Source organism: Symphalangus syndactylus, chromosome 14 (assembly GCF_028878055.3).
Source record: "Symphalangus syndactylus isolate Jambi chromosome 14, NHGRI_mSymSyn1-v2.1_pri, whole genome shotgun sequence".
NCBI classification, from domain to species: Eukaryota; Metazoa; Chordata; class Mammalia; order Primates; family Hylobatidae; genus Symphalangus; species Symphalangus syndactylus.
In genome coordinates, this window is record NC_072436.2 from 44,994,184 (window position 1) to 45,021,444 (window position 27,261).

A 27,261-nucleotide genomic window follows, 5' to 3' on the forward strand; every position below is an offset into this window, starting at 1 on the left:
TCTAGCGATTTAGGGTGTGGGGTGGGGTGAGGGGTGACTAACCAGTCCCCCTGAGATGGGCCCAACCTTAGCAATATTATCCATCTACCTGGGATTCCCCTACACCTGAACAGCTTGTTGGGTCCGCGAGAGAACCAGCGGGGTGGGGCACCCAGTGCCAGGAGCGCGCGCGGTGAGCCACGGTGAAGTTCAGAGGAGAGTATTTACCAGCAAACAAAGAGCGGCGCGGTTCGGGTTCCTAGGACCAGCTGCCGCCGCCGCGAGAAAACGCAAGGGCCGCCGTGACAAGTGGACATTCCGCACGCGACCAGACGGACACTCGATCTGCACCTCCCCGCGGCTCCGCCCGCAGGCTCCAGCTGCCCAGCCTGCAGCTGCCCACTGGCTCCCGAGGCTGCTTCACCACGTGTCCCGCCGGCTTCTACCCCAAGAACTTTCCGTCCCTCTTGGGGTTGGGGACCGGCAGTGGGGAAGGGCGGGCAGGTGAGGGTCTCCAGGGAGCACCGTCACCGGACTTGGCGAGCTACCCTTCCCAAATGGAAGGTGGCCCGCTCCCAAGTCCATCCCAGATCCTTAGAGAAGCTCTGGAAGCGTGGGCCAGGCGGCAGCGCGAAGCCTGGCTGAGCGAGAGGAACAAAGGGAGCGAGCAAGCCGGGGAGGATGCTGCGCTCCCCTGCGCCCCACCCAGCCGGCTGCCAGGCGCTGCCAGGCGCGCAGGTAGCCTGGCCTTCGGCGCTGGCAGGGGGAGGTGTTGGAGAGGGTACACAAAGACTCACTTCCGCCGGGGCAGGCGCCCGGACTCCCTCCCCGCCGCCCACAGCCTGTGCACATTCCTGCATCCCTGCCCCCGCCCGGGACCCGAGTGCCCCGGGGGTGTCCAGGCACCGTGCCAGGCGGGTACTGTGCAGGTAACCTTCGGAAGAACTAGGGCTGGATGGAGGCGGCGGCCGGGGAGAAACACGCCTTTTTAGGCTGCCGTGCTGCCCCGCACCGCCCCACGCAGCCCAAGTCTGCAATCACTCTCCGCGAGAAGCAGAGATCCGCGCGCAGTCAGGGAGCGCCCCGCCTGCGCTCGCCGGCGGGCCGAGCTGCCGGGCCGGGGGCGCGGGGAGGGGGCAGCCCAACTTCCCAGTGCCCGGCTCCCGCCAGCTAGGTGAGCCTGGAGAGGGGAGGATGAAAGGGATGGCGGAGAGGGAGGGGGCTCTGGGGCGAGCGGAGCTCGGGGGCGGGGCGCAGCGCAGCCTCGGTGCGGGGGCCGGGAGCCGCCGCCTCTCCCCGGGGCTCGGGGCCGCGGTTCCTCTAGCCGCGGGAGCCGCCGCCGCGCTGCCCGAAACAATGAGGCGTGCGGCACGGGGCTGAGCGTAGCCTCCCGCCGGCTTTGAGGCCGAGCTACCCGCTGTGCCCTGCCGCCCGCGCTTGCAGCCGTCGCCGGCGCGGAGCAGCGCTGGCCCCAGAGAGGTGATTCGGCAGGCCGCCCGGGACGGGAGCGCGGGGCAGCTCCGAGACCCCACGGTGGCAGCTCCGAGACTCCACGGTGGCAGGAGGAGGACTCGAGCCTGCGGCAGGACGACTCCCGCCGTGCACTCGCCTTCTGCAGCCCCCAAGTTCCGCGGCGTGAGTCGGGAGACCCCGGCCAGGGTCCCAGCTCTAGCGGGCGTCAGTGTGAGTGTGGGAGCGCGTAGCGCGCGCACCCGAGCGGCTGCCGGGGAATAAAATGTGACACGCACGCCTCGGACTCCAGTGCCGCGCTGCCAGGGGGAGCGCCGAGCACCACGGTGTCGTGCGCTTCGAGGCGCAGCGTGGGGAGAAGGCTGGTAAGGCAGGACACTGGGTAAGGGTGGGCGACGCCTTCCTTGGTGGCGCTGCAGCCTCCGCGCTGGAGATACACTACGTGTTTGGGGCCAGACCCGTGTGTGGGGAATGTTGAAGGTGGTTTGGGGAAAAGCAGGAAATTCTGGAGAAGCGAACGAGAGGACGGCTTGCGCTTTGGGGACGGGCGGATACAGTTGTGTCCCTGTGGCTCAGTAACGGTGATCTTTTATTTTGGCTCTTTTGGCTCTGGAAGGGAGTGAAGATTTTTGTCTTTCTTCAGCCAACTCCCGTACAAAACTACACTTCTTAAAGGTTAAAGTGTGTTCTGTTGATTTCTGGTTCTCTGTAGCTATAATGTTTGGGGTAGTAGGGATCTTTACAATCCAAGTGTTAATTCTTATGTAGTTGGCAGGCGGCAAACTCCGCTTTTGGGTTTACTTTCCGCGGTGTACGGAGTGGATATTTGATGCATTCTTTTGAGTAGGGAGTGTGAGGTCCATCTCATTCGGATTTGCCGGTTCTGTGTTGGGGGACTGAGTGAAGTTAAACTCAATGGCTCCCGCAAGTGCTGCCTTCCAAAGAGCTGAATAGCTGTGTTTGGAGAAGCTGTGCTTTCCAGGAATTTAAATGAGACTTTTTGTGATTGCCTTCCAGGTCTCTCCTCCTAGTACCATATTTGTTTTGTCAGGCTGAACTTTCAAAGCTGTTTTGTAATCTGAGAAGCGCTTTTGGGGGGAAAGTAATGCTTGGCTGGATTTTTGTGAACTTATTTTTATTGGACATGCGAAAAATTTGACGAGAGGCAAACCATATTTGGTTGAAATCATTGTCTTTTGTACCACTGCCGTTCTGACCATAAAGGGGCATGCTGGCCCTCCTCGCCGCGGACTGTCTGCTTAGGTGAGGGGGTCTTTGGTGGGCTGGCAGCACACTTGAAAAACCCCATGCTGGTTACTTTGATGCTTCCATTTTTTGAAATTCTGACCAACATTTTTTGCCAACTTGAAATATAATTTATGACTAAGGAAGAATTCCAATAAAGTGAAGTGCTATATATATGATGTATATGTATATACATACACATATTATATATATATATGTGTGTATATATATGTGTGTGTATATATATATATATATATATATGCTGCAAAGTTAGGGTTAAAACTTCTTTTAAAAGGAAAAATGATATGTGGCCTTGAACCTGTTTTCACCCACTCCCCTTGCCCCATTATTTTTCTGGAACTGACAACCAAAATTTTTATAGCACTTGAGGAATTTTGTACTCATGCCTTAAAAGAAACTGTTGGCAAAGGTGAATGGATATTGTGCTCAAAACTAATGAAACTCTAAAATAATAGGTGAAGTGCCTTGAATTTTACTGCAAAGTTAAGAAGGCACTGTATCCAGTTCTTACTGTAATAGATACAAATGGTAGCATCTTACCTTTTTGCTTGGTGCTGTGAAAGCTTCTGGAGTTTTGAGTTAAATCTCTTGTAGAGATTGTGATAGGAGTCACTGCTTTATATGGAATACTGAGCTCCACAGTTTAGAGAGGCTTTGGATGGATACTCCTGGAGAGAGTGAGGTCAGAGCAAGGACCAACATTTGGTGAGTTTGCTATGTGGTGCACACGATCTAGGAAGAAAGGATACAAAATTCAGGATATTTAGACTACAGGATTCAAAGTTGAGACAATTTAACATTTGAAAACATATGAATGATTTATCATGCAGAAGAGGGCAATTATCTGTGTTGAGTTTCTGATGAGGATAATTAAGAGGGAAAAGGTTTACTCTGTGGGGTGAAGACATAAGTTGAGTTGTGGCCAATCCAGCCAGCAAAGATTGGTTAAATAGTGAAGGGACTGCTGAAAAAATTCCTGTACCTGCTTGTTTCTGGAGGTTCCAACCCGCCACCCCCGAGTTTCTCCTCTTTCTGAGATGATTTCAGTGTGTGAGGCTCTGGTCTGTTGCTTATACTGATACTGACTGAAATTTTACCCTCCAGGTTTAGAATTTATCCAAGCATTTCTCAAGTGATTAAATCTTTTCTGAAATGACAAACTCATTTCTAGGCTTCTGCCACTCCTGCTTAGGTAAATAAATGATAGGTTCCTTTCCAAAAACTTGGAGATATTTGTCCTCTGGGAAGCTCTTAATTAGTTTGCAGATTGCTGCCTCATTGGTGAGACTTTGAATAAAAATATCTTATGCATGATAGTAAGGACAGTCTTTGTTACTGCATTTGCTCTTTAAATGTATTGTGTTATTCCTGATTGAGTTTTTTCTTTTCCTGGATTTTCTGTAATATGATCTTAAAATTTAATTACTTAAATTAAATTAACTACTTAATTCAGCATGCATAAATGTCTAAGGGAATCAGATAGTACCCTCATGGCAGGTGTATGTTAAGCTTTGATTTTCTAAGCATTGAAATCTGAAATCTCATCCCTGAAAAAAAAGTGGGATGAAATTCCCAAATGACTATAAAAGTAATAATTGCATATAATTATATACTAATTTTGGAAAGTGGAAGGGAAACACTTCTCTTTCCAAATTTTGGAAAGTGTAAGGGAAACACAGGTGCATATTTGCACAGAAATTTTCAATGTTCTTACACCAATTGTTGATATCAATGCCAAAGACTGAATGGGCTGTAGATGACCAGCCACTGTTAGTGGATTACCACATTTTCATTTTAATATACCTACCATTTTTCTGAAAGCTCTCCTTCCAACTTTTGAGAAATTTGTTTCTAAATGTTATTAAGTACACAATACAAAGACATCAGTGTTAGAGAAACACGGATTTATTATGTCCCTTCCAAAATTTGAAATTTACTCTTGCTTGGTCCCAGCCACCTCCCACCCCTCCCATTGAATTGACAGGGGAACAGTTGCAATTCAAAATACTTGGAATCTACCTAGTCCACAGGTGAAATAACATTTAAAGGGGTTGAAGTATGACCTGGGCAGTCCTAAGGCTTTTCAGGAGTTGGTGATCTGGTCCAGCCCCAGCATTGGTCCTAGCCCTGGTGAAAGCAGGGTCCCAGCACTTGTGGGACTATTGTCTTCACTATGCCACCTGCAGGTTCCTGATTATCCCACAGTACCCAGCGCCACTGGTTGGTTGGGGGAATTGTTCTGTGCATGGAAATGACATCAGAGGCATGCTGCCCACTGTGGGGGACTTCTAGCTGGACAGAACTGTTCTGTGCCGTCCCGGCTTCTGCTGCCCTCTGTGGTCTTGTCTAGGGAAGAAGACCGAATTGAAGGCATGCAGTGGCTTTACAAAGCTAGAAGCATGTGAAGGCTAGGTTTGTAGTTTTGCACTGGACTTTCTTAGAGAGCCAAGGAAAGCTGTTGGTGCTCCTGCAGCGACCAGCAGTGGGGAAAGACAGCCTTATCAGAGCTCAGTTTCCAGGGCTGGAAAAGGAAGGCTTACATTAAATCCTTTCCAACATGTCTTCTGGTGTGAGATTCCACAAAATTGATAATTGTAAGTTGTGGCATACTTAAAAGCTAATTCCTGTGCAGCCCCAGGAGATAGTAGTAATTCAAAGAATAATAATAGTAACTAATTTGCACTTATGATGTACCACATCCTGCCATTTGCTTTGCACAGATTATCAAAGTGTACTTTAGCCACAATCCTGGGAGGTATCATTGTACCCATTTTACAGGCGAGAAGACTGAACCTCAGAAAGGTAAAGTGCCTTGGCAGAGCTGGGATTTGAACCTGTGTCTGGGTGTCCAAAGCCCCTGCTATTAGACTGAGATCCACTCAACAGAGGAAAACAAGAATGACAACTCCTGTCATTGTGTGGGGCCGGAGACCCAACTAAGACTGTAAGTTTTCATATCCTCAAACCAGGCTGAGCCTGCTGGATGGGGAAGATTGTATGCGATGGAAGAGGATGTCAGGGAGCCCACGTATATAGAAAGCATGTGTTCATCAGAACCTGGAAGCAGAAAAAGGTTTAAGCTGCAACTTAACAATGGGCTATGAAATGTGGAATATCCAGGCAGTCAATATTAGAATGAAATTTGGGCTGATATGAAGCATGTCATATCAAGTGAAATTTCCAAGGAAAAATTTAGGCTAAGATTCAAGAAAATGATCCATCTGCTTTGATTTACTGGGTTGGTAAGCATAGCAAGTTCAAAAAGTAGTCTCCTGGGACATTCAGAAATACATTGGCTAAAGCATTAGAGAATACACTGTAAAGAAAAATTCTGCAGTATCTTGATGATAAGTCTTTGTTTTCAGAAGTTTATAATTCACACATTAAGTTCTACTCTGGGCTGCTTCTACTGTTTGAGCCCGAGAGAAAAATGCTTTATTAAATTTAAAACAATTGGTTTTCCATGTTCAAATTATACAAATTTTTCAAGTAGAGGTTCTTGCATGTTGGTAATTGTGGTTTCTAAAATGACTTAGCTTTAAATTAAATATGGGAAAGGGTAAGTCTCTTAGATAATCCAATAGCTTTCATTATTCAGAAGTAAAATGTGAAAGTAGCTTCTTTGAAAGTGTAATGATGACTTTTCTGAAATGTAAGTATATTGCTATGTGCCAAAAACCCATAATTGTGCCACTGACCTCAAATGGGTAGAAAAAAGTACAGTTAATATGGGATTTGTTTTCTAAATGATAGAGCTAACCCAGTTACAAGATGGAACTGTACATATAGGATTAAATGAATGGATTTGTTTTTACTGTTAGAAGAGGGATCTTGCTATGTAAATTATATTTTAAAATTAGGGAAACTATACCCCATTAGAAATCTCTGTATGGGCCTGGTGCAGTGCCTATAATCCCAACACTTTGGGAGGCTGATGTAGGCGATTGCTTGAGCCCAGGAGTTTAAGACTAGCCTGGGCAACATAGCAAGGCCCCCATATCTACAAAAAATTTTTAAAAAATTAGCTGGGTGTGAGGGCGTGCACCTGTAGTCCCAGCTACTCAGGAGGCTGAGTTGGGAGAATCACCTGAGCCCTGGAGTTTGAGGCTGCAGTGAGCCATGATCACTCCATTGCACTCCAGCCTGGGTGACAGAATGAGACCCTATCTCAGAAAATAAAGAAATAAATAAAAGAAATTTTCGTATGAAAAAGAGGAATGTCTTTCAAAAGAATACATGTGCACACATACACACACAGACACACACACTTGCAAGTAAGTACCAGAGGAATAAATTCCCGCATTATGTGTTGTTACATCAGCAATCAGGAGTGGGAACTTGAATTAGGATACTTCAGCATTAATTGTTGGGATTCATGACTGTTGCCTAACAAAATCAGGACAAGAGCCTAGCCCTTCCAACTGAAGGAAGAACATTCTTTTTCCTATGTGGCTTATCTCTGGGAAAATTTTATCTTCCAAATTATATGGCTTGTGAGAAGCCAACAAAAATGTTTAAGGTTTAAACTTTCTCTTAGTTTATTATAAATAGGATACATATGGAAAACATACTTACGTGTGTACATATATGTGAGTGTGCATGTTTGTGTAAATGTTCTTTATGGCGACAGCAGACATCATGCTCAACATGCAAGAACCTCTACTCCCTTGGTCCCTTTGGTGATATGCAGAATGCATTTGACTGTTGAGACTAACTTTTACATTTGACTGTTGAGACTAACTTTTGAGATTGGCTTCTCAGGCAGGTCCCTCAGGGAACCTGGCCCCAGGTTGATGACTGGAATCCTACATATTGGTTAGCTGTTCTCTGTGTTGACAGAGATGAACCACTTGAGATGTTTTAGGTCAACTAGAAGTTTACCAAATACTATAGGTGATTCAATGTTTTTTTCTGGAGAGCAGGCGACTATTTGGAATTGCCCTGCATTATAGTGTCTTTTAATCACTATAGACATAGGCAAAATAATTAAGACCATAAGCCTAAGAGTTATTTTAAAAGAAAACTATGTGCTCTAATTTCTAAGGTAAAGTTTGAATAATTTATGAATAAATGGGAAATAGACAAGTGTAATATGGTTTTCTTTTAAAAGTATGTCAATATATGTATAGCTATGTATATAATTGGTCTATAATTTCTATTATATACATTATATACATTAGATATGTATAAACTGGTCTATAATAGTGTATAATTGGTCTATATGTAGATATAATAGTATGTAATTGGTCTATATGTATATATATAATAGTATATGGCCGGGCGCGGTGGCTCACGCTTGTAATCCCAGCACTTTGGGAGGCCGAGGCGGGCGGATCACGAGGTCAGGAGATGGAGACCACAGTGAAACCCCGTCTCTACTAAAAATACAAAAAATTAGCCGGGCGTGGTGGCGGGCGCCTGTAGTCCCAGCTACTCGGAGAGGCTGAGGCAGGAGAATGGCGTGAACCTGGGAGGCGGAGCTTGCAGTGAGCCGAGACTGCGCCACTGCACTCCAGCCTGGGCGACAGAGCGAGACTCCGTCTCAAAAAAAAAAAAAAAAAATAGTATATGATTGGTCTATAAGTATAATAGTATATAATTGGTCTATATGTATGTATAGATCTATATGTATAATATAGTATATATTATAGTTTATAGATTATTATCTATATATAATAGTATATAATTGGTCTATATGTATAATAGTATATAGTTGGTCTATATGTATATATAATAACATACAGTTGGTCTATATAATAATATATAATTGATCTATAATGTATATAATCGGCCTATAATATATAATTTCTATTATATGCATTAGATATATATATAATTGGTCTATAATAGATATGTATATAATTGGTCTATAATTTCTGTTGTTTAAAGGGCAGCTTACACCCTCTGAGTGACAGTGTAGTTAAAAAGCATTCTTCTTTGTGATGTTCAAAATTAGTAGCTGGGAAAGTTGAACTAATTAAGTAATTGGCCTGACTCAATACTTGATATGTTAGAATAACATTCATGGCGTGCCTTTAAGTAGGTTATTTCGTTAACTATTTGAGGTGGGAGAGTTTCCAAAGTTGGCTTGATAGTAGTAGGAAAGTGTCTGAAAGGTATGGCTTTAAAATAATGTGATTGCTTCCGTAAGTTAAATCTAAACCTTTGTTACTTGCTTCACTCTACACTTTGCCCCACAGAGTTAAAACACGTCATCTGTATTATCACAGATAATACAGATGCAGAGGGTTAACTGCGGGTGCCGAGGGTTAACTGTGACTGGCGTACAGATTTGGTTTGGGAATTACTGTGTGCATTCAGCACCTAAGCAATAGCCACTGATTACATCATGCTGTATTATCATCATATCCTATTAATGCCCCGTATATCACCATTGGATACATACACAGAAAAGGCAGGGTTAACTTTTTTTATTTGGCATTTTTTCAGTATTGTCTCATGACTGTTAAGCACAGTATTCTATGTAGAACCAGAAGTCGGTGAAAGGAAAGCTTTAGACTGTATTACACAATGTGCCTCTTAAGGGGTAATGGAAGGACTCCTGGCCTAAGGTGTGTTTCTAGATGGTGTGTATCTATCCCAATTATAATTTCGAAGCCCATGAGTATAATCAAGTGCTTAATGTGCATGTCTTACAGGTAAAACTAAGCAAACTCATTTTACTCCGTGTCGATCCCTGTCTTTCAATTGGCCAAATTAGCTCAATCTTATTCTTACCACACTGTGTTGAAAATGAGAGGTAGGTTTATGATGTAGGAATACGATCATCTCTCAGTATCCTTAGGGGATTGGTTCCAGTATTCTCCATGGATACCCTAATCCATGGATGCTCAAGTCCCTGATATAAAATGGCATAGTATCTTTGCATAACCTAGGCAGATTCTCCTGTATATTTTAAAACAATTGTTTCTAGGTTACTTATAGTACCTAATACAATGTAAATTCTATCTAAACAGTTGTGCTGATTTTGTTTTTTTTATTTCTATTTGAGAGACAGGGGTCTTACTGTTCTCTCCAGGCTGGTCTTGAATTCCTGGACTCAAGCGATCCTCCTACCTTGGCCTCCAAAAATGCTGGGATTACAGGCACATGCCACCACTATCAGCCTGGTTTTTGTCTTTTACAATCAGGGTCTCACTCTGTTGCCTAGGCTGGAGTACAGTGGTACGATCATGGCTCACCTCAGTGTCAACTTCTTGGGCTCAGACAATCCTCCCCGCTCAGCCTCCTGAGTAACTGGGATTACAGGTGTGCACCACCACACCTGGTTACTTTTTAAAATTTTTTGGAGAGACAGGGTCTCACTCTGTTGCCCAGGCTAGTCTTGAACCTCTGGTCTGTAGCGATCCTCCCGTCTCAACCCCCAAAGTGCTGGGACTACAGGCATGAGCCACTATGCCAGCCTACACTGTATTTTTATTGGTATTTTATTGTTGTATTCTTATTTATCTATTTGTTTTTCCAAATATTTTTGAGTCTTGGTGGGTGGCATCTGTGGATGTGGAACCTGCGGATGCAGAGGGTTAACTGTGACTGGCGTACAGATTTGGTTTGGGAATTACTGTGCGCATTCAGCACCTAAGCAATAGCCACTGAATTTTCAGGGTGGTGGGCACAACCTCCAGCCAGGCACCAGGGTGCAGCCCTTGAGGTCCCTGCTCAACGCAGACAGTAGGACCTTGGTCACAGGGCTGTTCCTTAGAACTGTTCCTCACTGAACTGAACGGCATACCCATATTGATTGGTTTGTTTCTCTTTTAAGTAACATTCAAGTTTGTGTGTGTGGAGAGGTTGTAGGAAACAGGATTGTAGAAAGGTGCTCACGCCTGTTTTTGTTTGTTTGTTTTATATATATATATGGTGGGTGGAAAATAAGGATTAATGAATGCAGTAAGGTATTTGGGCACTCTTGTTTATCTTGTGTAGGTGCCAAACAAATATTTTTATAGAGATGTGGTTAAGCCTCTTGGCATGTTCAACTGTGTACTTCAAAATAAAATTTTCTTCATTTGGTACTGACAGTCTCTAAGGCGGGGGAGAAATAGAGACTAAGTCACAGGCCCCATTGTTTATGATGGTAGAATGGGAGGTAGATACTAAATTTTACTAAAAGAAGCTCACAGGTGCTGATGTGTTCAGACGCTTGGGTGAGTGACGTCATTGCACCCAACGAAGGTGTGGAGCTCACAGGCCTTCTATCGTGTGTATATACATATATATGTAATATTTTAATCCAGATTTACTTTCATGTGACATTGTCAGCTCCATGTAATCTCACATGTCAGATTTCATCAACTTCAGGTACAAAAGATTGAGGTGGAATATTGCCCCCAAACCACCTACTGGGATTGAAGGTCTGCAAGAAGCCAACTTGGCTATATCCCCAGCTTGAAAATCACAGAAGGCCATAAGAGGATTTCCTAAACTTTCTGAAGGTGGTATTGTAGTCAGTAACCACTGGCCCATGGGATGCATTCCCCTCATAGTCTTCAAACCAGAAATGTCAAATGAACATCTCTGCATGATGTCAAATGGAATTTGGGGGGAGAACAGGGTACAAAGAAACATGTCATCTTTACTTTCCCCCACCAACCACCTTTTTTCTCTCTGAATAGACTCTTTGGAGTCCTGAACGTTTCTCTTCCTCATTTTCTGCCTCTCTAAGCACATGTCTTTCTCACCAATGTGCTGCTTCTGTCCACATGTGGAGGGAGGAAGCTGTGGCGCCTGCTGCCTCCAAGGCACAGGTTTACTCTGGCTTTTATGCAGTTACCCTATCTGTCTTGTTTTCTTCAGCCATATACCTTAACCAGAAAATTGCTACATGAAAAAGTTAATTATTAAATCTTTTTCCAGTGCCAACTTGCACAGAGCATGTGTATGGTTTGATGAATTTTCATAAACGGAATATACCTATATAACCAGCACATCAAGAAGCAATTCTTACCAGCACCCCAGAAGCCTCCTGATGCCCTCTTCTGGTCACTGTCCCCCAATGGGTACTCACTATTCTGATTTATATCAGAGTAGATTAGTTTTGTGTCACCTGCTCACCAGTTTATACTTAAAGTTTAAACAAAATAACTTTTAAACAATTTATCTTTTTTAGAAAAATAAGGTAAAGTTAACCAGGAATAAAGTATTGGTTGTGCTATTAAAATACAAAAGTTCAATATTTGTTCATCAAGTATTGGTTGTGCTATTAAAATACAAAAGTTCAATATTTGTTCATCATTGAAACTTTCATGCTGTCTGAAGTTCATTTTGTCATAAAAACCCCAGGATTGTTATAACATAAGAGCCTAGTTTTGCCGTTTGTGCAGTACTATAGATCTTCCTTCGGTAGACTGTAACCAGAAGACCAAAAGTAAATTTTAAAATGTAGTACAAGCCAGTACATTTTACTCTAAATCTTGAAGATATATTTTAAAATATTCCAGTTTATTAGAAATAATGCTGGACATATAACATTTATATGAAAAAAACACTTTAAAAATGAAATTTGTGTACAGGCATGGTGACTTGCACTTTTAATCTCAGCTTCTCAGGAGGTTAAGGCAGGAGGATCTCTTAAGCCTAGAGGAGTTCAAGATTGCAGTGAGCTATGATCGCTCCAGTGCATTTCAGCCTGGGGACAGAACAAGACCTCATCTATTTACAAAAAAAGAAATCTACCAACTGAGTTCAATTTTATTTGGCATTTAACTTGTAGCCTCTGAATTGTGAATTTGGAAAAAATTTAACATTGCAAGTGGACATTGATATAGGACTCTTAGCCCAAGGACTCTCTCTTGTTTCTAGATGATATATTTCTATCCCAATTATAATATAGAAGCTTACTATATGGTCAGTTCTAGAAGCTTTTCTACATAATATAATTAGATTCTCTTAGGAGATGTTTTAAAGAACTAGCTCATCAGGAAAAGTTCATCAGGACATGGAAGATTAAAGTCATATAGATTCCTTGTAGTTTTGTTCTTACAGAGAAATTCTACATTGCAATTTGGAAATAATGAATGTAAATATAAAAACCCAGTCCAGGCCTGTCCCTTACCCCATCAGTTCCTGGTCTGTACTTGGAGTGTGCTGACCAGCTTTGAGAGATGTGTCCATGATACCAAAAACTAAAGTTCAAAGGAATATAAAGAAAAAGTAGAATGGGCTGGGCGCAGTGGCTCACACCTGTAATCCCAGCACTTTGGGAGGACAAAATGAGTGGATTGCCTGAGCTCAGGAGTTCAAGACCAGCCTGGGCAACATGGTGAAACCCCGTCTCTACCAAAAATAGAAAAAAATAGCCAAGAGTGGTGGCACTCGCCTGTGGTCCCAGCTACTCTGGAGGCTGAGGTTGGGGGCATTGCTTGACCCTGGGAGGCGGAAGTTGCAGTGAGCTGAGATCACACCCTGCACTCCAGGCTGGATGACCAACAGAGTGGGACCCCATTTCAAAAAAAAAAAGAGAAATAAAAAAAGTAAAGTGATATCTTAAAATTTAGTAGAATGGAAGAGAATAAGAAATATAAATGTGATTTCAAAAGTGAAAAAGGAGAACAGGCAAACTGCCTAATGAAAATCAGATGTGCTCATATTATATTGTATAAATTCAGAATTTTCTTAAAGCCAAAGAAGTTGGCTTAAATACAGAGCCAGATGCAAATGGTACCATTTGGTATGGAGCTGCATATTTGGCAGCCAAAGCTGACACAGCGTTAAGGTTCTAATGATTTGGTGTCTGTTTCCTGAAAAGGAAGCTGCCTCTGCTACCTGCTGCTGCAAATGCTGGCTTGTCTACAATGTGCCCTTGGGCATGCGCTATTTAAGTGGCTTGAAAATATGTGATTATGCTTCATGTGCTTGTCCACAGTCTCTGCCCTTATGGAAATAGTGACATTTACAGTTTCTAGAGGGTGAAGTGTTTCTTGGGCTTCAGCATCCCGTGTTTATCATACTCTTTAAGGAAAAAATTGAGTGGAAGCAGCGCACTGCTCATAGCTAACATAGCATGTTCTATTAGAATTCATTTTACAGATGTCTCCATACACTCTTGCCCCTCCTGCATACCCATCCCTTTGCCGCTTTGGCCAAGAGTCCTCCTTCCAAACCTTAAGCTCGATTGTGCTGCATTCTCTTCTCCTTAGATTCCCCAGTCATCCTCCATTGCATACGGAACACTGTCTGCCCTTTTTAGAACATCATGTGCTTCTGGCTTGGATCCACGCTCATGGTCTCCACTTTCCTACTCCCCTCTTAGCCACAGCTACCTTCAGCATCTCTCCTTGACCTGGTTGTTATGGACTTGGTTCTTTCCCTCTCCTTCTGCCCGCCTCCCAACCCCTAACTTCCACCAACTCCCATTAACTTACCAGCAAGCCTTCCCTGACACACACACACCTAACATGATTTAATGGTGCCTACTTGCAGCACAGCATCATTTCTCTGTTGCTATACTTGCTACTCTGTTATAATTGACTTTGCTCCCTTCCCATCCCTGCTGAACTGTAAGTTCCTTACAGGCAGCCTCCAGAACTCCGTGTCCCAGCTATCGAGCATGTTGTGTGGTACTGAGCCCTGGAGGTTCTTCATAAATCTATGTCGAATGGATGGATCTAAGAGTCCTGTTAGACTGAAAGGATGGCTGTCCACTCCCTAAATGTGATTTCTAAAACAAAAGAGAGGAGGTTGGATTTTTTTCCCTCTTTCTTCAAGTTGAATCGCCATGAATAGAGCTCCTCAAATTCTAGTGATCTATTTATAAACAGAACATTCTCTAAGGACAAGACACCATGGCCCAGATGGGCCATTCTGCACATACACTGTCTTATACTTTGGAGTTGCCACTAATCACTTTGGAGAAACACATTTACTAGCAATGTTAGGAAATCACTGCTCAACCATTCAACCTCATAATTTTTGTGCCACTTGTGAATCTCACAGAGAAAACCTGACATTCACGTTTCTGTTGAAAATGATTAAAAATAGGGTTCAGCATCTTTGTTTCTTCCTTCAGCAAAGCATTCGGAACTAATGGACATGTGTAATCGGTAAATAATTAGTAAATATATTGGGTTGGATCTGTCCGTGGAGAATTTATGAAAGCACTTTGTCTTGGATTCATAAATGTTGTACAAATCCTACAATTAGAACTACATACATTTTCAGCACCTGGTGTGATAATAAGGCTGTTCCAGAACGAATGGGCTCAGCAGTGTTTTGTTATTATGCTGCCCACCCAAGAATCATGTATGAAATTTGAAAAAGGTACTTCTACACCAGGGGGAGTATACAGCGTCAGTTGTCCATGAAGAATTATAAATGCAGGGCTTTGATCTTGGGTTTAGCCCAACCCCATTGCAGATGGAGAAACTAACACACACCTTTAGCTTAAAGCCCAGGAAGCTGCTGTGCTGTCCCCTGCCTGTGTGTATCAGATGCATGGCCATGACCTCGTTCTGCCATCGCTCCCTGCAAGAGATGGCTACAGGGCTGGGGACATCTACGGAGAGAGATGAAGGGTTAGTGAGCATTTGGGGTCATTAGAGTTTATGTGGAACTTTGTATATTTTCAGAATTTCTTCCCAGACTCACATCCTTCTGAGTGAGTGTTTTGTTCAGTTTTATTTTGTTTTTTGAAATTTTTCAGCTTCCCAAAGGCAAGGCTAAAATCAGGGGAATGCTTGGCACATGTCAGTTAATTAAAAGGACTCTTTTCCTTACTCTGAACCTGTACTAGAATTGAAATAAAAAAAAATTACCAGCGATTGAAGTTAGGAACATTAAGTGATCTTCAGTATTAAATAGAACTTCACAGGATGTAATGAAAGCACATGAAGTTTAAAACAAAAGGAATCTCTTCTCTACTAAAAATACAAAAAATTAGCTGGGTGTGGTGGCGGGCGCCTGTAATCCCAGCTACTCGGGAGGCTGAGGCAGGAGAATGGCATGAACCTGGGAGGCGGAGGTTGCAGTGAGCTGAGATCATGCCACTGCACTCCACTCTGGTTGACAAGAGTGAAACTCCATCTCAAAATAATGATAATAAATAAATAAATAAATAACAAAAGGATGTATGTGGGGCACTTGAATAAATGATGTCACTTTTCCATTTATGTTAGACACAGGGACCTCTCATACAAGTGAGGAAAGAAGAGCCTAAGTGTGAGTGTCCTCACATCTGTGGAAATCATTTTAAATTACCTTCATAAGCAACTTAAAAGGACTTCAGTGACTTCATGGATGCTGACTATTCGTGGTTGTTATTCTGACTGTGTCAGCTTGGCAGTCCCCACCACTGCCTGGGGCTGTTCCTGATTTCCACAACATAAGCACAAACTCAGGTTTGGCCCTGGACTCATGCACCAAGCAAAGAAAACTTCATCTTCTATTAGGAACCTAAGTTGGTTCCTAGAGCACTTCAGCACTGCTGGTATTTCAGATACTATACAGTCATGTGCAACATACAACCTTCAGTCAGTGACAGACCACATATAACACAGGGGTCTCCTGAGATTATAATGGAGCTGCAAAATTCCAATCTCTTAGAGACTTGTAGCTGTTGTAAGGTTGTACTGCAGTGTGCATTACTGCATTACTTGTATTTTAGTGATGATGCTGGTATAAACCTACTATATGCCAGTCATAGAAAAGTCTATCATATACAATTATGTACATGGCATAATATTTGATAATGATTATAAACGATAATAAAGTAACGATAATAAATGTGTTACTGGTTTGTGTATTTACTATACTTCTATCGTTCTTTTAGAGTGTACTCCTTCTAATTAATAAAAAAGAAAGTTACCTATAAAACAGCCTCAGGCAGGTCCTTCAGGAGGATTCCAGAAGAAGGCGTTGCTATCATAGGTGATGGTGGTTCCATGCGTGTTATTGCCCCTGAAGACCTTCCAGTGGGACAAGATGTGGGAGGTGGAAGACAGTGATGTTGATGACCATAACCCTGTGTAGGCCTAGGCTAATTTGTGGGTTTGTGTCTTAGCTTTTAACAAAAATGTTTAAAAAGTGAAAAATAAAATAATTTAAGCATAGAAAAATGCTTATAGAATAAAGAAAAGATATTTTGTACAGCTGTACAATGTGTTTGTGTTTTAAGCTAAGTGTTACAAAAGAGTCCAAAGTTCTTAGAAAATAAGTTTATAGAGTTAAAAAGTTACTAAGCTAAATTACTAATCTTAAGCTAAAATTTATTATTGAAGAAAGAAAATCTTTTTTTGTAAATTTCGTGTAAACTTACACTTTGCCTAAGTGCACAGTGTTTATAAAGTCTGCAGTAGCATATCGTAATGTCCTAAGACCTTCACATTCGCTCATCACTTACCGACTCACCCAGAGCAACTTCTAGTCATGGAAGTTCCATTTATGGTAAGTGTCCTATACAGCTGTACCATTTTTAAATCTTTTATGCCATATTTTTACTGTACTTTTCCTATGTTTAGATATGTTTAGCCACACAAATACCATTGTGTCACAATTGCCTAGTATGCGGTACAGTGACATGCTGTGTATGTTTGCAGCGTAGGAGCAAAGCAATAGGCCGTACCACATTGCCTAGGTGTGCAGTAAGTAGGCTGTACCATCTAGATTTTTTGTGAGTACATGCTGTGATTTCATACAACGATGAAATTGCCCAAGGATGCATTTCTCAGAATGTGTCTCTGTCATTAGCATGGCATGACTATATTAAATTTAAAAATCTGTTAAAATTCTTTCACTTTGCTTAATGATCTTAGATCCCTGCACACCCCCAAGCCCTTTTCATTTTCCTTATGAGCCGTGCTATGCCATCTTAATAGGGTTTACATTGCCAGTTGGTTTCTCCACACTTTTTAATTATATTGTTGTCCTAGAGAAGTTTTTAGATGACTGGATGTGGTTAGAAAGGTCTGTGACTGTATTCCGGAATGTTAATGTCTAGGAAGCCTTCATCCTGTGCCCAAACCAACCTGTGAACCTGAAGAATGTTGCACTCTTCAGGAAACCCATAATCATTGGATATTGGCACTGGATTTGAAAGGATCTCAAGCTTTTGGGAGAAGAGATGAACTTGGCCTGGGCACACCTTTAGTAATAAGTTTGGTGTTTTGCTTGTTTATTTGTTAGATTGCTTTTTCAACTGATTTATATTCCTTGAGAATGTGTACTCTCAGGCAGTGAAAGTAAACACAATTTTGTGGCTTCCTAGAAAACTGGTAATAAATAATATGGATCTAACAAGAAGAAGTGGCCTGGGTTTACCTGTTTACATTTCATGACTATCCAAGCTAAGTGGAAGTTTTCGCATTTTTCACCCTCTTAGTGAATTACTATTAAACATTCAGTTTATACATCAAAATAACTATCTTTATTCGTTTTTGGAAAGAAAGGCTGTCTCTTGGTGTCCAGGAAACAGAAGACTAGCATCAGGCTGGGGGCTCTGCACAATTCCAGGACTCACTCTCTGGCCAGTGAAGGGTGGGGAGAATCTCATTCTGTGGGGATGTGCAAAAAGCGGCTGAGTGTAGCGCTCCCTGATACCCCAGGTGACTGCCTGTACAGAGCTGGCTTTCCCACCCTCCTCTCACTGGCCATCTTGCAGACAGACCCCAGGTACGTCACCTTCGTTAGTTGTGTTGGTCCGTCACACCACGTGAAGTGGAAAGTGGCACAACACAGTGGCTAGCCTCATCACAGTCTCCACAATTAAATAAAGGATTGGCTGTCTCCCTGGCTCAAAGGTCAGGTGCCTTGTGGGCAGGGCCCTCTGTTCAGTCCTGCTTGGTGTCGGGAAGGGGTGAGGTGCAGAGAGGACAGTCGGAGGCCCAGCCACCTGGGCAAGTGCAAGGGACAACAGCCAACGGGTGTCCCCTTGGAGCTGTCTAGGCTTAAACATCAGACTTGGATGCCCCCCACTGCTGTGTGTGAGTCTCCCTATCAGTCAACTTAATGAGAAGAGCTTAAAAACAAACAAACCCTTTCTTCCCTACCCAGGGTTCTTTCATGTTCTCAAAGGTCTGACTGACAGCTTTGAAGGCCCTGCTTCTGCCCAGAGAGCCAAAGCAGCAGCAGGAGGGGGCGTCTGCACTTTGTCAACAGTCAACCCATGCCCTCCCTGACTGGGTGAGAGCTGGAGCCTCTCTGCCCCATTTCCAAATTGCGGGCTTCCTAGGATGGGAGCAGTTATCACTGAGTTTAAAGGGCGGTCGATATTTTGAAGTTCCTGGGGGAGGAGATGAAAGGATGAAACAAGATGTATTACAGTTTGCTGCAGAAAATTAACAGAGTAGCCCTAGTTTGGTTTTTGTCCAAATACCTCAGTGGAAGAAGACAAGCTCTGTGCAGAAGGAAGCTGCCAGAGGCCCACACCCCTTTCCCCATTGGTTGTACCTGTTTGAAAGGTGCCCCTCCCCTCCAAATGAAGAATTCCAGGGAGTCTGCAGCTCCCTTCTGAATAAAATGGGGTCAACACAAAGGAGCTTTGGAGTCAGTTCGGATGTACCTGTCTTGTACTTGTAGAATATTCTGTTCACCACTCCCAAAATGCCCTCCAAAGCCCACCGCCCCTCCCCTGCCACCAGTTCTTAAGATATGGGAGCTCATCTCATTTGCCTTTATATCCCCAGTGGTTAGCAGATTTCTTCCACAGATGTTTGTTAAACAAAAGAAATTCCTTTCACCATAGATGTGGGTTTATTACAACCTAGCAATGGCCCACCACCAGTCTACTTTTGAATCTTACCACCAGCTTACAGCAGAATGTAATGACACTCCCTCAATGATGTATTTAATAAGTGCTTTTTCTTTTTCTGTATTGCACTCCCTGATGTATGCTCTCTAGCCACAATTCACACATGTGGGGGCACAATTTCAGACATTTGAAAAACAAGTTGACCTATGATGTTTCTGAAACCCCCAAACTCTACACAGATGCTAGATTGATGACAGTTTTGTCATATTGGATTCTCTCCTTGGCATTCTTCAGTTTCTAGTCTCCCAATCTGTTTCTTTCTCATCTCCCATCTCTGTCTCTGATAACGGCAGTTCTAAGTGTTAGCAGCAAGCATGTTTGAAGCACTGCTAGAGGCTTCAGGCGCAGTGATGTTCACTTTGGGACTTGTACACAGATATTTAGTTTATTATGGCCAGTTCTAAAAATTTATGACCCATGAAGAGTTTATTTTCAGTAAAACTGAGGTCAGAATTGGACATTTAATCTGAAATCCATATGGCACTGAGATGCGGGGTGCATGAATGCACTTTGTAACCTGTAGAGGGCAGTCTGTGAGGAGAGACGGGGCTTTGGAGTCCACATATTTAGTCTCAAATTCCAGGCCCTGCACCTTGCGGAGATTTGTGTGAGTTACCTTTTTCTTTCCTTCTTTCTTTTCCTTCTGTTTGTTTTAACAAACCACGAAAAAATTGACCGTATTCCAGGCTTCCGTTCCTTCCCCTGTAAAGTGAGAGTAAATGATCTGGTTCCTTTTGACAAAGTATTTTAAATTGCCAGCCAGAACACCTGTGCTGGGCTCAAAGGTGGCATTTGTGGCTATTATCGTTAGGACACAATAGAAGAATTAAAAGAAAAAGAATTGGCGGCATGTCTAGCACATTTTTTGGCTCTTGCTTAAGCAGCGTAAGTGGCATAGGGTTTTGTTTGTTAGTTTCGCTCTTGCCTTACCTTCTTATATATAATACCTTATTCTTTGAGATGACTTATGATTGATTTAACTTACAACCCAGACAGTGGCTTTTGTGGGGGGAGGGAGCGGTTGAGGAAGAAAAAAAAGAAAGTCTTGGATAGAAACCCCCTGACTTTGAGTCCTCCATGGGACACAAGCAAACAGAATTTTAATCTGCTGCTTCTAGTCCACATTTGGTGTTCAGTGGAACAAACCCTCTTTGAGACTGAATGCCTACTTAGCAGCCAGTGCAGATTTTGGCGGTGGGGGTCAGGCAGGGGGTGGGTTCCTAACCACACTGTGATCTGAAAGATTAGACCTGCATGAAGTGCAGCCTCTGCTCAGAGAGGTAATCAAGTATTAGGAGAAAAAAAAAAGCAGAAAGACTTTGAAGTTGCATAAACCTCGTCATTTGGGATTTCTGAGGTTCTTAGAAATGACTTGGCCTTTGTTGTCTCTAAAATCATAGGCTTTGCCGATGCATCCCCGAGTAACAGAGTTAGATGTCCCTGGCACAGAGTGAATACTTGTTCAATGAATGGAGAAAGCACAACTGAAATGATTCAGAGAATGGGGAAAAAATTAAGAAAAAGGAAGAGGGATAAACAATTGTCACATGTCCAGATTGCCAACAGTGGAATCGTGACAAAAATTTTCTGAAACTGAATAGCCCTGTTGCTTAAAATAAAAGGCTGAATAAAATGGGATCAACGCAAAGGAGCTTTGGAGTCAGTTCGGATTCAGATACTGACTGATGCTTCCAAGTTGTGTGACAGCCAGGTCTGGCTGTGGGACACTGTGCGAAATTAGAATGTGGAGCCATTTATTCAAAAAACAGGAAAGAAGTGCCCTCCAAGATACTAAAACAAAATGTTTTGCCCTTTCCTTCCCACTGCTTCCCTGCCTTCTTTTCCCTTCTCTTCCTTGCCTCTTGAATTGTCACAGTATTTTTAATGTTCTAAGTAAAGAAAAATTAAAAATTTAATTATTGGTGTGATTTTTGTCTGTTTATTGTTAACCTGTGCAATGCCAGTTTTAAATGCAAATTTAAAAGCATTTAACTTGTTTGCATAATCACTGAAGTTACACAATTTGTATTTCATAGCTGTTACATGCCTATGTATTTCTTTCTGACCAGAGCAGAGGAAACACTGCCAAAAACTAACTCTGTTGTTTTTATTTCACTTCTTGATACATGCGTGTTTTACCAACACGTTCTACCTTCAGCTTCCTGATGAGTAAGGCAGGGCTTTCCTTCTGTGTCACCATTTGGAGCACAAGTGTTTGGCCAATACAAGGAAATAAGAAAGGACATGATAGGGGCCTTGGTCGGTTGTGTTTCTTAAAGTACAATGGCCTTATTTTTGTGTTGAAGCTAGTTCTGGTTCTAACGGAAAGCATGGCCTCAGGGAGCTGTGGGATCCTCCACTTGTCCTAGAGGTGCCATACTCACCTTGCACTCGTTTTGAGTCCTGCTGAATTCCCAAGCATTGTGGCCTCACCAGAGTCCTGTGCTCATGAGGCATCATGAATGTTGTCTCCAAGTGGGCAGCAAGGAACGGTGGACGGGATGTGGCACACATATGACCCACGTCTGCTTCATCGTTCCACTCTCTCCCATCTGACTTCAGGTACGGCACACAAAGTCAAAGACAGAGTTATTGAGAACTTCACGCCAGTGGCAGGAGAGTATTAAAAGAAGTGTGGCTCTTCGGGGTGTCGGGTCCCACGTGACTGCACAGGTCACATGCCCAGCAAGTCAGCCCTAGAGACTTCTGATGGATTCTTAACCTCAAGGAGCCTTCATTACTTCATCATAAAATTGAGGCCCTAATATTACCTAACTCGTAGGTTGTTCTTCTGTTTAAATGAAGCCATCTTTATAATTTATGTACTAATATCCTTGGTACCTAATAAGCCTTTAATAATAAAGTTAATTCCTGCCACTTCTACTGCTGAGCAAGTTTTCAAATGTGATGGCTCTGTTGTGGTAAAGACAACCTAATGCAAATGCAAGTCAGGGTCATTAAATGTCACCTCTAGAACTGAGCAGGCTGCAAACAAAATTTTGTAAGTCACAAATATATTTTATTATCTCTTGAAAACAGTGTACAAATGAATAAGCAAATAAAATATAGTAGCCTAAAGGCTTTGGAGAACTAATCCATTTTATAAAACTATAAGGCCTGAATTCCAGTCCCACATCTCTTTAACTGCGGGAAACTTGCTTTCCTCCTCTGTACCTCCGTTTCCTTGTGTCTAAAGTGAGTGTGTCACACATGTCTGACATGGGCCCTAAAAATTGTTACATCATGGCTTAGTGTCTTACAATGAGGATGGACCTAAGGTAAAAGTTAAGCCACATAAATAAATGTTCGTAATAAGGACGAGATGGAGAGAAGAGGTGTAACAAATTTTACTATTGCTTACTACCTATTACTGTTACCTGTTGACCGGGTGTTTCCATGTGTTAAGCACTGTACAGCTCTCTTTCTCCCCAGACAAGGCTTTTCCCTAGCAGAACTGATGCACATGTACAGCATGTCAGTATCACGTAGACACAGGCTGTTTTGTAGCCACGTTTCGCCCCTGTAGAAACTCTAAGCATGTGCTTTCTGCATCTGTTTCAAGGGTTCTGCATACATAAAGCTCTCTAGGTAGGCTGAAATGCCTGGAATTAATACCTGTCTAAGGGCAGAGTTTTCTTGATGGAGTAAGATACAGTAGTGTGCTGGAGTTGGCTTGTACCTTTTCAGGAATTTTATGAGCCAGTTTAAAAACAAAGATGGCAAATACTCCACACTCATCACTTTCTGATTATTTTATTTCATTTTGCAATTTATTTCATATTATCTGCGCTCTCGAAGTTATTTACTTTTATTGTATCTGTGTGGTGGAAATACTCATACAATGATGAGCTCTTGCACATCGCATCCCAGTTCTGTTCAGTAACATCCCATTGGTAGTTTGAAATTGGCTATAGTGGAAGCGCTTACACCATAGAATGGGCAAACACTAACAATCAGGGTTCTTCCTCCACTCCCCCTCCCTGAGAGATGATTGTAAAACACTTAATAGCGAACTACTGAGTAGAAATCAGATTTACTGTCGGAGTTCCTTTTGGAAGATTCATTACAAGCTGTGGCTTTTGCAGACTATTAGAGAACCCATTAGAAAGTGTGAAAAGGAAAAAGGACAAGAAGAGAATGAAGATTCTTTGAGCATCTGTGCCTGGCAATACATTAATTGCCTTTCCTATGGAGCCCAATTAAAATCTTCCTGAAGGCGGGCCAGGTTGTATGATATTACATCTGTCTTCCAGTTGAAGAAACTGATCTGAGGTTTAATAACCTGCCCAAGTTGATACAGCTAATAAATGAAAAAAACTTATGTTGGAAATATATTTGAATCCAGGTATTTGTTACTCAAATGCTTATTATCTTTGCCTTCTCGAATGGAAAATTTGAATACATTTTGAAAAAGAATAGTGTTAAATGCTATAGTAAGATTTTTGTGAGTATAATGAATTCCATATTCTGTCTTTCATTCAAGTATTTGTACATCACACGCTGAAAGTAAAATGTGCCAATCACTGGTCACGTAAAGGTTCTACCCAGGGAGGAATAGTTACCTATGAAGTGTCGCAGGAACAGGGGAGAAGACCAAGGGCCATCAGGGCAGGAAGCTTAAGAAAACAACCCTTGCACAGACTTGCAGGTGTGTGTCTGGCAGTGCCTGTAGTCTCCAGGGCTTGAAGTGCTGCAGAGAGAGAGGTTGGTTTTGGTAGAGGTAACAAGATTTACAGGATTGTGGTCAGACAGACATCTGTGGGTCGTTTGGAGATTCCAACCAGTGGGTTGAACATTGTTTCTGTGGAATGCAGTTGCTCATCTTCCCAGCCTCCTCTGGCTTTTACTCCCTTGGATCTCTTCTAGTGCAGCCCTTTTAGGGGCATGCAATCCAAAGGAAAGTTTTGACATGACAGGATCATGGGCCACACACCCCCCCAGATTTCGTTTCAGTGAGTCTGGGATAGAACCCAGGAAGTTGCATTTTAAGCACACCTCCTTAGAGGTTCTGAGGCAGCACCAGGCACCACACTTCCAGAAATAATACTGTTTTGTAGCTTCTGTGCTGTCTTCCCAAGTAAGAGGAAAGAACACGCATGTAATGATAATAATATCTCTTCCTAGCTCCACATCATCTTTTATACCCAGTCTTTATTGATCCTCACAATTACCTTGTGAGATGTTCAGGGCAGTTAATTACTCTTCTTATTTTACAGTTGGGAGAACTGGGGATGGGAGAGGTTAATTAAGTAGTGCCAGGTCCTACCTTTAGCAAACGGAGGACCCAGATTTCTCAGTGTTTTGCAGGTGTATTTCCTTGGTTGCACAGTGCCCCATAGTGGCTACTGCCTACACGTTCTACAGGTGCCACTTCATGGTGGTCTGCTCTGGAACCAGCCTCAGAAACATTGTGCGTTAGAAAGGGGGTCACCTGTGCTCCCCAAAATATCTTGAACCCCGTTGGAATGATTCTACACACTTCACAGTGTGTAGTTTTGTTCTTGAGGTTCCTCATGCCCAGTTTCTGCAGCATCCTGTTTAGCTGCAGAACTCCAAAAACACTCAAGAAGCAAAAATCCATGATCCAATCTGTTCTGTATCATTGGATGACAAGGAGCATATCGTGAGTGGAATAGATTTCTGTAGGTTGTAAGTATTTCGGTCCCTTTCCATCACTTAATGACCGAGAACAAGAGAGCAAATGTGAGCCAGGCAACCCGTCCTCTCATTCTGTGTCTGCCTCCAGCTAGCTTTGTAACCATAGGTAACTCACCTCGTTTCTCCAGACCACGGGCTCCTCATTTGTAGAAAGAAATTTGGAGTCCTCGTAAGGCTTGTCCCAGCTGTAACACACATGATGGCAAACTTCCAAGGGAGAAAAATATCCCCAGGAGTACCATGTTCTTTAGCTTTTCTAATAGGAAAAAAAAAAAAAAAGACGTTTACGTTGTAGGCAGTGCACTCACGATTCTATTATTGTATTCATTTATTTTTAGGTTGGGAAAAATAGAAACGTATTTTATCAAATTAATTAGATTTAAAATAGCTCAATGATTTGTTTTCTCCAGCATTTAGTCATTTTCTTGGCTGATTTGCCCTGTCTCTGTCTAGAAATGTTTTTTTCTGTGCCCTGCCTCAGGTTGGTGCCTGGGTCATAAAGTACAGCGTAATAAAAGTAAAATCCTCTCAGCCCATGCTTCTCACTTGTTTTCACTTAGACTGATACTTTGTTTTATTGCAGAATTGGGACAAGCAATTTTACTCTGAGTTAAGCAACCAAGCCAGAAATGCTTTTTTTTTTCTTCACATAATCCAGTGTAAACCCATAGTAGCCATACATGGCTTAACTTGAACTTTACATTCTGAGACAGCCAGAACATTTTTAGGGTATTTTTTTTCTTTGAAATCAAAGTAATAAGCCTACACTGTTCAGAAATGAATTCTAGGTATAGATTTTTGTCAAATTCATCTGACACTTTAAATAAATTTCAGACTGATGAATTCAGTGTTTGTTTGATAGAGATCATAAACATTTTCCTTTCTTGAAAAGCAATCTAGGGAGTATGTATTTGTACTGTAGTTAATGCTGTGTTAAGTCAGTGTAATATAGCTGCTGCAAACATTTGTAGAGCAAAGAAAAAAAGCCTTTATTTAAATCTTGCCAAGAGCAGAAATAAAATAAGCAAAAGCACACTGGAGTGAGAGGCAACATAAAGACTGGTACTGCTTCACGACTCTGGTGCAGCAGCATTAGCATTTCATTTAAGCTGCATATCATATATGGAATGATCATTCATAATTTCATGTCTGACTGTGTGGCTTCAAGAGATGTTTGTTGAGTGAATAAATGATTGATTAGTGCTTTCTTTTGTGATACAGAACTGTCATTTAATCAGCGTGGAAATTAGATGCAGATACCCTTATTGTAATTCCATTTGTATATTTACATAAGAGTATGAAATAAGAATAAATGAGGTTGGATGCCGTGGCTCATGCCTGTAATCCCAGCGCTTTGGGAGGCCAAGAGCAGGCAGATCACTTGAGGTCAGGAGTTCAAGACCAGCCTGGCCAACATGGTGAAACCCCATCTCCATCAAAAAATACAAAAATTAGCCAGGCTTGGTGGCGGGCACCTGGAGTCCCAGCTACTCGAGAGGCTGAGGTGGGAGAATTGCTTGAACCTGGGAGACAGAGGTTGAAGTTAGCCGAGATCACGGCCACTGCACTCCAGCCTGGGTGACAGAGTAAGACCCTGTCTCAAAAAAAAAAAGAAAAGAAAGAAAGAATAAATGAACATCTATTTTATTTAGTAATGAAATATTCTTGGCTGACACAGGCACAATGAAGACTTCACCAGTTATTGCCACTAAATTATAGGATCATGGAAGATAAGAACATGTTGTATTGTCTTTCTAATCCCCACCATCTAGCACAGTGCCTGGATATATAATAAATGTCTAATCCACACACACACACACACAATTATATATAAAAATGGGTATTCTCATCAAGGGGTAGGTTGGCAGTTTATATGCCATGACTTATTTATAAATTGGGAGAAAGAGATTTCCATAGATCAGAGAGAGGTTAGGGCAGTAAGGAAAAAGGGCCGGGATGGGCTGAGATGAGAAGATAAACAGATTACTTGTTTAATATGGATATTAAAGCAGAATTCCTCAGGCTTTGTGATTCTTGGTGTCATCTCAGAGACACACAGTTTTTAGATGGTGTTTTTCTTCTCCTTTGCTGTGCTATTTTCCTGTGTCATCCTGGTTAGTTTTATG

At 42.4% G+C, this 27,261-nt stretch overlaps 1 protein-coding gene across 6 annotated transcripts in view; it reads left to right on the top strand.

The window, feature by feature from the left end:
• The first annotated feature begins 1,041 nt into the window (after positions 1-1,041).
• The window catches only part of ST6GAL2 (ST6 beta-galactoside alpha-2,6-sialyltransferase 2), a 92,225-nt gene continuing 66,005 nt past the window's right edge, over positions 1,042-27,261 (top strand). The window contains exon 1 of one of the 6 annotated variants that reach the window (XM_063616666.1): positions 1,042-1,153. The gene's annotated coding sequence lies outside the window, so the exon portion shown is untranslated. Of the gene's footprint in view, positions 1,154-1,262; positions 1,815-5,638; positions 5,660-27,261 lie in introns of those variants that run through there. The other 5 variants (XM_055241956.2, XM_063616667.1, XM_055241957.2 and 2 more) reach the window with 5 other exon arrangements.